Source organism: Falco naumanni, chromosome 8, assembly GCF_017639655.2.
Source record: "Falco naumanni isolate bFalNau1 chromosome 8, bFalNau1.pat, whole genome shotgun sequence".
NCBI classification, from domain to species: Eukaryota; Metazoa; Chordata; class Aves; order Falconiformes; family Falconidae; genus Falco; species Falco naumanni.
The window spans coordinates 15,963,787-15,976,157 of NC_054061.1; the positions used below are offsets into that span (position 1 = coordinate 15,963,787).

At 43.3% G+C, this 12,371-nt stretch overlaps 1 protein-coding gene across 3 annotated transcripts in view; it reads left to right on the plus strand.

The window, feature by feature from the left end:
* Nucleotides 1–4,011: 4,011 nt before the first annotated feature.
* Nucleotides 4,012–12,371, plus strand: part of TENM2 (teneurin transmembrane protein 2) — a 698,905-nt gene continuing 690,545 nt past the window's right edge. For all 3 annotated transcript variants that reach the window (XM_040604228.1, XM_040604229.1, XM_040604230.1), the window contains exon 1: nucleotides 4,012–4,198. The gene's annotated coding sequence lies outside the window, so the exon portion shown is untranslated. The remainder of the gene's footprint in view (nucleotides 4,199–12,371) is intronic.

Genomic DNA, 12,371 nt, shown 5'->3' on the forward strand with positions numbered 1-12,371 from the left:
AAGAGGCATTGTTCAGTAAGATAAGCTCTCTCTTCTTTTGGAAGAGTTGAGTCCTGTGTTGTTATGGTGGATCATTGCATATCACGATTTACAGCTTACAGGGTGGACACAATTATGCCTATCAGCTGGTGTGACCTCTTCTGTAATGCCAGCCCGTGAACTTCACTCAGACTTCACCCAAGTAACCACCCCACCAATCCCACAACTTAGAGATGCAACATATCTTTCAGAAAGATTTTCAGTTCTATTTAAAGACTCCAAGCAACACAGAATTCACATTCCATAGGTAAAATGTTCAAGTCATTAATTAGCTGCAGTATTAAAATTTCACCTTCATTGTACAGTGCATTTACATAGCATCACCTTCCCGAAACTGTCTTTAATTATGCCTCTTTTGATCAAACTATAGCAATGTGTGTGGTGGAGCAGCTACATACTAATAGAGGAATAATGATTTATAGGGACACATTGAAAAATCAGCAGTTCCAGAATAGCAAATTAAAACACGTGCTTAAAAGGCAAAAGGACAAGCATCCAGCATTTACCTCCAGAAAACTACAAATCTGTTTTGTTGTCTCTTTCTTCCTTTCCTTTCCTTTCAAATCACACTGAAGGTCAATTTTTCAAAGAAAATTGAGAAAGGGAACCACGGCCCTTCTGAAAGTGGGCAAGATGTTCTCGTGTCAGCAGGTTCTGTAAGTGACAAGGTGATTCTGAGAGAGACTCCAAAGATATTGGGCACTGAAGCTAATAAAGCATGTGGGTTCTAGGCTGTGTATCACAGGCCTACCTTTAAAGCATCTCAGGCATGGAGCAGTAACTAATACAGCCAACGGGAAACGGGACGGTGATACATCTGCAACCCCATTCCACAGGCACTTTACTAAAATCTGAAGAAATACGCTTACATTCACCTGGGATTCACTGCTTGGAACTTGTTCTTGAAGGTAGGTGCTTACATTCTTTCCTCCAATGAACTAAACAGAGCTAAAAGATTTAAAATGTGCTAGAGCAGGAGTAGCCTGTGGTCACCACTTACTTACTAATCCAGTAGTTAAAGAGTTCTAACCTAAGAAATGAGCTATTCAGTTTGTTATCCACAGCCTCGTGCATATTCAGTCTCATGTCTCCCATTCCCGGGAGAATACCCTCACCACCAGATTAAAGGGATGGGAAGAAACCTCTCTTCCATCGAAGCTGTATCACCACATCTAAAAGAATCCAAGATCAATTTAAATAGAGAACAAAAGGAAGAGAGAGCATGGTTTCCTGTCTTCTATTAGGACTCTCCTTTTAGGGAGAAGACAAGGCTGTCCTTCGAAAACATACATTATTTGTCTCTCAGATATTCTAATTTTCATATAGTTACCATTAATCCTAAGTGTGGACACACAGCCAGTATTCCCACGCTGGTCTTACTAATAATGCCTAGACATGTAGCTTCTGTTTAATTTTGCTTTGATACTCTGTCTGCTACCCATCCACTCACAGCTGTCATCTTTACTACCCCGTAACAGTGGGAGCGTATATTCAGTTATTCACCACGACAAACAAATGCTGTTTACTGCAAACTGCCTTCCAGAAAACAGTCTCCCAACCTGAAATGCAACCCACGTTCTTTTTCACTAGATACCTGACCTTGACTTCAACAGTTCTGTTGAACAAATGAGGCCACCTTAGCAAGGCATCTAGATTGGTCTATGCCATTAACCCGTATCCATCATAACTGACAATCAGCAAATCTTTGGCGTGTGGCATTTAATCAGGCATTTGTTTGTTCTCTCTCAAATCACTGGTATACTAAGTAGCTTTGTAATATTCTGTATATCACTACTAGAAATATCCCAGCGAGATGAAGATTTACAGATATCTTTATAGATTGTATGGGCTAAATGTATTTTGTTTTTTGCTAATTTCTGTTTAATCATCACAAGCATCAAGTCATGTGCTTTATGGACTGCTATTACAGACATTCCATTACATTTTTCATTGAAACTTAGGTTGCATCAAAATGTAGTTTGACACGATTTGTTTCCCATCTGAGTGTTAATTCCCAGTCTTTCTTTCTGATAGGGACAACTCATTACTTAACTGCAACAATCTTTTTAATACATCTCTAACATTCATTTTTGCAATCTAGTTTATTTTCAAGCAGAGAGATTATTTCCAGTAAAATTACTATCACAGTATCTCTGTACAGAATTCTCTCTGCAGAATCAAGACATCACCGTGCATATTACATTAGAATTTATACCACAGCATTTGAAACAAGGACACATCTTGAAATCTGTGAAATGTCACAGAAAAAGATGAGGCCAGGGAGAAGTTGTGGCCATGTGGATCTTCTTCACCCCTGTGAATAGATGCAGTCCTCAAGCTACAGCATTGCATGTAATTTACCAAGCTCTACTAGCATGCCCAGCTCTCCCCTCTTCTCAATTAACCTTGAAAAGCTGAGAGATACTTCCCTGCTGATTTCTGGATTGCCCCTTAAAACTCCTGCTCTTTGTTGACAGTTACAAAACTACAGTTGCAGTTGGAAAATTAACTCTGCTGTAGTTTCTCTCTAATCAGACATTTGCAGTACGCTTTTCCCAGTTACAGGTAATTCAAAGTGTTCCAGTTTACTTCATTTCTCCACACAGATTTTCTATTTTATGGAATACTGACATGGAGATTGTTATGTTTTAGCAGCACTGTTAGACCTGCTGCTGTGCACTACCCATGTCCAAGGCCCATTTTTGCCGCTGTTTCTGTATATCCTGGTTAATTTAAGGCGCTGCTTTCCTCCCGGCCTCGCCAAGAATCTGTAGAAAGTTTTATAGGTATGCCTAGCAGTTCGCCCTTCTCTCCTTTCCCAATCTACTTTGCCGTAGTGCTCCCTTCCTTGCTGCCATTGGTACCTGCACGGATGTCTGGCAAAGTGGGAGAGGCAATTTAAGGTTAAATAACAGTCGACATTTAATTACACTTTACAGAAAAGCCAAGTATTCTGCAGAGTATTTGGAAGTAACACGACACAGAACGTGATGCCTGCGGCTCACCCGTGCCCGTTCACTGACCAGGGGAGGCTGGGGGCCGCCACCTGCCCTCCCAAGTGCCCATCACCCTCCGCAAGCGCCTCTAACTTGTAACTGAAGATAGAAGCGATTTTCTAACAGTTTGTGGGGGTTTCCCACCGCCGCCCCGTGACGAGCTGTGGCCGCCCGCGGCTGCCTTTCCCCGCGCCGCCGGCTGCCCCCCGGGCCCGGCCTGCCGCAGCGGCGGCCCGCAGGCCCAGCGGCGCCCGGGGGTGCGGGGCACAGCGGGGGGGGGGGGCAGCCGCGCCCGCCGTTCCCTCCGCGCCGCCGCCTCCACGGCTGCGGCTGGGCCCGCACCCCCCCCTCCGCTGTCCGTCCGTCCGTCCCCCCCTGATCCTTGTCCCCCGGCCGGGGCGACGGGACGGGCGCCGTGATGCCGGCTTCGCCCGCCCCGCTGGCAGCGCCGTTAGCCCGGCTGCCCCGGAGGGAGCCCGGCGGCCCCCTCTCGCCCGCACCTCTGCGGCAGCGCTCGGCCGAGGCAGCGCGGCCGTTCCGCCGAGGGACGGGGCGGCGCGGGGCCGCCCGCTATGCGCAGTAGCGGCCAGGGAGGCCGGGGCACCCCCGCAGCGTGACACCGGGGGCTGCCGCCCGCGCCCCGTCGCCGTCCCCCGCGCCGCCCCGCCGCCCCGCGGCCGCCCCTCTCCGCGCCGCCGCCCGGCCCCATCCAGCGCGCGGGGGCCCTGCACGCGCGCGGCCGGGTGCCGAGCGCGGGGATTGGCTGGCGGGCCCGGCCGCGGCGCGTGCAGCCGGGGGCCGCCGGGGCTGCAGCCAGAGCGCGGCTGGCGCGGGCGCTGCTGCCGGGGCCGCGCTGCCTCCGCCGCCGCCTCTCGCGCCGCGCCCGCCGGCCGCGGGAGGGAGGGAGGGAGGGGCGGGGGGAGGGAGCTGAGGCGGCGGCGCCCCCGCTGCGCTCCGCCGCGCTGCGCCGCGCTCCGGGGGAGGGCCGGGCCGGGCGGGGAAGGGAAGGGAAGGGAGAGGCGAGCGGCGCGAAGGCAGGGGCCGGGCCGGGCAGGGAGGAAGGAAGGGGTGTCCCTCGGCAGTGGAGGAATCCGCGCCGCCGCCAAGTTACCGCCCGGAGACGGCGCGAGGCGCTCGGGCTGCTCAACCTGCCGCCGCTGCTGGTAAATGCGCTTCGCTCCTTACTCGCCTGCACGCGCGGGCTCCGTGCTGCTCGGCAGCGGCGCCCGCAGCTGCAGCGTGTCCGCCTCGGTCGCTGCGTTCCCCGCCGCCCCCCCCCGCGCGGTCATTGCCATAGCGGAGTTGACAACTTCTGGCGCGCGGGCGGCGGTGCGCGGGGGCTCCCGCGGCTGCTCGCGCGGCGCTCGCGGGGGTCAGGAGTTGCAGGAGTTGCAGGGAGAGGGTCCGCCGTGCCTCTGCCAGAAGTGCTGCTGCTGCGGCGCTGCCCGCTAATTGTCATCCTGCATCGCTGGTATTTCTTTTATTTTCGTGGTGTTTCAGTGTTGCCTTTGCTCTTTAAACTGTTTTTTTGTTGCTGTTGTTGTTCCCCCTTTTCTTTTTCCCCTTCCTGAGGGATTGAGGTACCGTTGTTTTTATTTTTTATTTATTTTTTTCATTTTTTTCAACAGTGTGGAAAGGGATCGCTGATTCAGAAACTATTGTCCACAGTGCGTCTTGGTTAGGAGCAGGCAGAAATAAGGCAGGCATTTGTATTCCGAAAGGGAATTAAAAAAAACCAAAAATGCCGCTTTGCATCATTGCTGCAAATTTGCAGGGAGCAGTAAGGGACAACAATATTACGTTGTTTGCAAAGATAATAAACATAGGTTTGGTGTTTCACGTATAGCCCTGCGATTGAGCTGTTTGGAAATTGCACTTGATCCGTTCCTAGCTGTGGAGGAAGGGGCTGCTGGCACGGACTGCGTGCACTGCTCAGACAATGTACCGGCGCAGGCGAACGCCAGACCAAGTCCCTGTTAGACCTTACGTGGAGTGGCAGTTTGACAAGATACTGCTCAGCTTCTTGCCTACACCCAAACTGAAATTTAAATCAGGTGGCTTAATGGATGCGGATTGAGCTCTTAACTCTTTATCTCTGAACCAGACTCCTTTTTCAACACTTCTTGTTAGGATGCTTGTAAATGCTGGCGTAAACCTTTACCTCTAGCAATTTCAGATGATTTAATATCATTGATGTCTTAATATGTGCTTTTCCTGGTTTGTGTTTTTTTTTTTTTTTTTTCCTTATGTGCCTAACTGTTCCGTCCTTTTAACAGGCTCAAAATGTAATGGCAAGTATTGTCTCTGTGTATATCTGTGTACATAAATATTTATACATATATAATGTTTGGCTTGTACTTGTTTAAATTTACCAAACCTTGTATTACATGGAGAAAACAGGTATTAGAACTGAAATGCAGGAACACAGCATTAAAGGGCATTTTGTTTATAATATTCAGTTGTATAGTTAAAAGGTTATGTAAGAGCAAAGAAATTCAAAATGCATATGTTCTGAAGAAGTGAAGCCTAGAGGTAGCAGTGTTGTAGCAATTTCAGAAAAGGAAGCTTGACCGAACCAATATGGAACGCGAAGTGTCAATAACTAAGTGTAGTTATCTAATATCCTCATAGAGCATGGAATTCTGTTTAAAATCCATTGTGTTTAAGAACTTAGTCTGTATTAAGTGCAGAGTTAATGAAAAAGTAATATCACCTGTTAGTGCGCTTACTTTATGCAAGTTTAATAGTTAACCGTGGCTGTAGGGTCTCAAAGTTTTTCTTCAAACTTAAGAAGAATTTAGAGAGAGAAGATTCTTTCTTCAAGACATTTGTATTATAATTCAAATCAATCTGATTCAAGAAACTGGTGGATCTCCACCTTACAGAACAACGACAGGTATTTTTCTAAGGGGCTTATGTAAGTGCTAGGTAAAGTGAATTTTTACAAGGGGCTGATGACCTAAAGATAGGTGGCATTTCTTGTGTTGTCAAGGTTAAAAATAGATACAAACAATATGTTTGGGCATTGTTTTCCCATGCACTGGCAAATCAGTAACCAGGTTGACAATTAATTTAGCTTGGCCCATATGCTGAGGTTTCTAGTCACTGACTAATAAAAACCCCCTATTCATATATATTACACTGGTGTGGTATTCAAAAAGCCGGCTGCGAGGTCTAAGCTTTTACATTTTTAGAGGAAAACTTTTTTAGCTGTGGTTTCTGAATGTCCTGGCAACATATAAGAACTCATAGAAGTATTTTTTTTCCAAATGTTAATACATGTTCAGCGTATTTAAAGAAAATAACAAAGTTTTGATCCAGATAATGTTTGAATTGCTATTCTGCTTATTTTAAAACATTTCCTACTAAGAGTGCTTGTATGAAAATTATAATCTTTTAATTCTCTAGATGCTTATTTTTCATGTGGATAACGAAAGTAAAATAGTCGTGTTTCTGTATCATTAGATTTCAGCTGTTTATGTAGCTTGGGGAAAATTAACACATGAGCATCACTTGTGATGTTTTTCACCAATTAAGTTGAACTGTATTTTCCTTTTTAATATTTCATTCTAGAAGTCAAAGTGCAGCATGAGACACTGAGGAGGCACTTTTTTTTTTTTTTTATTAAGTGACAGAGATTAACAGTGGTAGAAGCATTGATTTGAAGGGCTAATAGTTAAATTTCTTTGCCTTTTTAAAGAACATTTTTATTTCTGAGAAGAGCAGCAATATGTATATATATATCAGCTTGTGATAAATTATGGTCATTGCTTTGGCATTTTTCTACCAAATACTTTTGGGTTTGTTTCTGCAGTCAAAGAAAATGTCTTGTGAACACTATTACTGTTCAAGTAATGGTGCAAGTTGTCTTAGTGGTCTTGTGCTTAAAATTATTTAGAGCAACGTAGAAAAGGGAAAATGCTTGTTCAGTTCAGTCAAGGTCAATGTCTAGACTTTCTTGTCTGAGAGGTCGAACTAAACTGAAGGTCAAATTAGATGGAGACAAGGCTCAAGCCACTGTACCCCTCAAGTCAATACACTGATGTTTGAGAAGCTGGTTTGTGTTTGTTTGCAGTTCACTGTGAATTTAATCACTCAATCCTTAATGTTTTTGGCAAAAGGTGCGCGTAGAAGCAGCACCACTGAAGTTCATGCTTAAAGATGAGACCAAAAAATTATTGGACTGATCCTTTAAGTACTAATATTCTTTTATATAAATGGATAGTTCTAAAAAGTCTGCCCTCCCCCGTCCTGGATCCGTAACAGGAAATACAACCTTAGAATACAAATGAAATTAATTTCTACTAAACTGATTAAGATAAGAGATGGTTTAGTCCTGACTCTCATTTTCAGAAGGTTAGCATTTAATGGAAATGGCAAGATTTTTCCAGGCTTTTTTTTTTCTTTTTAACTATACTTATAATTTCACAAAATCTTTATCAGGAAGAATAGTTTTATATTGTATTTACAGCGCTACAATAGAAAAGATAGCGTTGCTGATACTAAACACATGCAGAACGGGTCCATACTTTCTGACCTGAGGTGTCACATCCCGGAGCCTTCAATACCAACTGAGAGTGACTCATCCTCCTAACTTCTTACTGCACAGAATAGCTCCCGTACAGTGTACATTTAGCTTGTGTAGGAGACGGAGTATGGAATGACTCTGGCTGCATCAGACTGTTCCAACCACAGACTGGACCAAATTTGTGTCCTGCTTGGTTCTGTACCCTCGCAGAGCCCCTTCTTCTTATCCTTGTTCACAGTCGCTTAGCGGAGCAGCTGCAGCGACGTGTAGAATGTTTTCTGCAATTGAATCTCACCTAATCCAGATATGGATTTAAAAGATACTGTTGGGCATTCTCTGTTAGCTGAATTTTGTCTCACAATTATTGGTCTGCGTTGGGATCTCATAATGCTGTTGAAGTTCAAATACATTGTTTTAAATCCACCTTGCTGACTAACTCAATATTATCAGATAGACCTTTCGGATAAGCAGGAAGCGCACTAAGCTTAGATATTCATTTTTTATTATTTTTTGAATAGATTCTTTTTGGTTGAATTGATTGACGTTCAGTGCCAAACAGTAATAAATAGACTACTTTCAGGTTTATTGCTGAATATTAATAACCTAGTAGTCATCCAAATAGGGATGTAATTATAAGATTTTTAGCAAAAAGCTTCACAACGTTGAATTATAGACTTATGTTTAGCTGAGCAGGTTGCAAATGGATGCGTGATGCATATACTGGCTTACACCAGTGGCAGTATTCAGATGTGTTCTGGGGTAATAGTTAAGGGAAAAACTGATCTTACGTCATGTTTTTTCCTTTTATTCAAGAACAGGTTTTGTAGAAGGTATGTTTTGTTGTCTGATGAATGGTAAGCAAATTTGCATTGAGGTAGGGGGTTTCACTTTGGGGTTTAGGGATATTTTTTGTGTGTTTGGTTATTTTTATCTTTGTTTTGTTTTTTTATGGGTTGGTTTGTTGTTTTTTGTTGTTGTGTTGGTGGTTTTGTTTTGTTTTAACTATAATGCCAGTCAAGTAGTATGGGGAAATTAAAAACAAGGTATCACCCTTTTTGGCTAATAAGAGTCTTCATTCTGGTTTGCTCTTAATGGGCTTCTTTGGCTCAGTGTGCACATCAATATATCAAAGCCCTAACTGTAACCCTTCAGAACTACAAATGTGTGTTAAAACTGTATAAAATATAGGAGTAGCTGCTCTCAAAGGATTGTCATACTAGTTTGAGGCACACTGCAACTGCCTTTGTCTTTAGTAGGAGTATTTAAAGCTTTCAGTTGGTCTCAGTTCTCCAGATTTATCTGTTGGGGTTTTTTTTCAGCCCACCCAGGCAAGGAAATCACTCAGAGGGAGTATATGAGACTATAAAAATCATTAATGAACATATCCATGAAACACTTTAAGAGTATGGAATTAACTTGTATATAAAGTCCTTGTGGAAGGTGCCATGTGAAGCGTGTGGAGAGGCAGCAGAGTTGCAGCCCAGTGCTGTACTGGTGCCCTAGCTGTGCCTGCAGCGTGGGCGGGGTGAGCAGGGACGGCATCCAGCTTGATGGTGATGTGCTCTTTGGGGGAAGCAGTGGAAGTGGTAGGAACAAAAAGTGCATCTCTCGCATATCCCTGCTCATGTAAGGCTTTTGTGGGCATGGTGATATCAGCTGGTGTACGTTATTCTGAACCACAGTCTGAGAGACCCAGGGAAGCTTTTCAGTGTGGGTACGAGTCCGGGTCTGCCGAATTTTAGTGTAGCACTGTAACATTGCGAGTCATCTGTTTACATTGGTGTGCATATGTACGAGAGCAAATGGAGCCTGTCTCCATGTCTGTACTTCTGTGTTTAGCTACCTGAGAATCTAAATGCCTCCTGGGAAGTTTCACATGTGTTCCGTTAACTCTGAATGTGAAAATCTTTGTTTTTTAAATTACTGTTTTTAGTGGAGAAAATGAGAAAGTTTAGGAAGGTCACTTTTCCTGAACTAATGCAGTTAGGAGTGTTGGTTCTGTTGTGGTTTTGAATGGCTCTGTACAGTGCTACATGTAAACTAGATCGTAGGAGATGTAAGTTTAAAGAGGTACAGATGAATGTACGTAAGTGGAAACTACGCAAATTCTGTTCTGAAGCACTTGTTACATAGTAGTGTTGGGCTGAAGTTTAAAGACATGTAAAAACAGTAAAATATAGAAAGTCCTATTAAATGTAAATAACTTATTTTTTCCAAAGCTTTTTGCGAGTATAGATTGCCTAGTGACTCTTCTAAACTCTCTTTAAATCGTAGCTCTCCACAGTGAAGTAAGCTATGGGAATGGTGTGCTCCAGCATTGTGCTGCACACTACAAAAATGGGAAGCACCTTTTTCAGCAACAACAAAGTTGAGTATTTAGAAAGGCAGAATACTTGATGTTGAAATGTAAGTGTGTCACTAGAGACAACATTTTGGAGCTTGAAAATAAAGTTCATTTTACTTGCTACACTTACCGCCAATGTTATAGGAAATACTGTGTGTGAATCAGATTCTGAGGGGGAAATGAGATGTTGACTTTACACTAGTTGAAATAAAGTAGCAAACATAAATATTAAATGCATCATAGTATATAAAAATACTTTCTCTAGGGAGGAATGTTACATACTTCACACTTGCAACATTTAATGAGTTTTCTGAACCAAATTATAACGAGTGATATGCAGCTTAATACACTTAGAGAATATATTAAAAAAAATCAAATTTCATTTAAAATGTCTACCAGTGCATGCTGTTTGCCTAGTTCTGCTGTCTGTGTAGATACTTACTTTCACCATCACTGAAGAATTAGGCATTTAAAGAAAAGAACTTTTCATCTTAGTTCATATTTACATAGATTTCAGGTCTCGATGTGCATACGTGCAGGTCCTTGGTGCGTTTGGTTTTGGCTTTGTGCCTAGGGACACTCAGGAGTTGGCAAGAGTGTATAGTCTGGAACACAGAACTTTCTCTTAAGGCATGTTTTCTTGTCTAGGTGTTTATTCTAACTTTTGTGCAGCATTTTGACACAGAGAAAATGTTTTTACTATTATCTATGGTTTTTGAGAGAGTGCACTATGGCTGTTGCACTAGTTTTGCATGAGAACATACAAATGCAAACATTCACAAAAACATGAGCCCATAAAATGATAGGGGAGTAGTTTTCTCTTCCACTTCAATATAGCTGACTGGGCACTAAAACTGGAAGGATTATTAATGAATCTCACAGAAAAATAATTGTTTTGGCAGACTCCTTCCAATCATGGGGAAGTTTTAGACAAATCCTAGTGTACAGAAGAATATTCAAATGAGTTGAAACTTCAAATGAGTTGTAACTATAACATTAAGTAAAACACAACGGTACTATGAAAGTGGATCTGTAGTTTTAATAATCTCATAAGAGTTTAATTTGAGTGTTTATATTACGTGTGTACAGTTACCTAAAACATGATTGAGTTTATGTAAATGTTTGTGTGACACAGGAAGGTCTGCTAGCAATAGAGATACAGAAAACTTCCACGGTGAATGGCTTTGATCAGTTCTTTCTGTTTTTGGAACATGTGGCCTAAATATCAGCTAAAGAACAGTGGCAAATGCTGCTGAGGGGAACTGTAAATGTGCAGATCGCTATTGGAAGCGAAGCAACAGAGAACAGATTTTTAAAGAAGGTTGAGTGTTTGGAGATGAGCAGGTGCCTATAAAATGATCAAAACCTCCTATTAGCTTTACTCGCTTTTAACACCCATTCTTAATGTCCCTCTGGACTTTATCCTGCATCTGTAGCTGTGGAAAATCCTTAAGGGAGGTGGGGGGAAACCCCTGCATCTAGGTATTTCAGTTAAGGCACCTTATATGTGTATGGTTGGTACTTAAGTCTTTTCAGGAAAGATTTATGAGAAGTAGACCATCAGGTAGGCTATTAATAAACTAAAAAGCAGGGTGTGGTAACAAAGATTTGTATATAGCCTTGGTCACAGAAGGAGCTAAATATTTTATTTTTTAATTTTTTTTTCTGAGAAGTCAGCTGGCTTCAGTTGTCTCCCTGCATAGAGACTAACCTAAACCTTCTCCTTTTCCCTTTCTCTCCAGCTGCTTGTTGTCAGCATGGAGCAGTCTGAGAAAAAGTCTCTTAGTGCAGTGCTAAATGTGGAGGTCACAGCTTTATTAACCAGTACTGAAGTACGTGGCATTCCAGTGCAAATCTTAGATGACACCAATGGCCCCAGCTTTGGAATAAAGAATAAGCTGTGCGGCTGTCTGTCTTTCAGCTTTCCTACCTGCTAAGGGATGCTGACTGAAATCCAGAACATTGTCACCTTCTTTCTTCTGTGGAGCCTACTTGAGGTTGAAAGATGACATGAGAGCGGAGCTGCACAGAACTGATCTTTTCAGAAAATCATGTCAGTGGTCAGGACCGATGCCTGAGTGGCTCACTGTGCAGCAGAACTCGCTGCAGCATTTTTCTAGGGAATCAAAGTCACAGTTATTTCAGTAATCCTTCTAAAACAGGCCGTCTGGAAGGTGGAAATGTCTTCATGGTACTTTGACTGTCTCATCATTGCAGGGCAAAGGAGAGGAGTAGTCTCTTTCAGATCACAATGTTGATAACCAACGTGCCTTCCATTGATAACTCATCATAACGTCACAGAAAAAAGCTGAAATAGTGAATCCTCAGTGGATTACTGTGGTCGCTGTCTTTCTCCTGATCCTTTAGGATCATCCCCCGCTTCAGGAGCGTGGCTATAAACAGTAGCCTCTTTCTCTCTGGGGCATGAAGAGGGGAGAATTAATGCAGAAAAAGTGTGACCTGA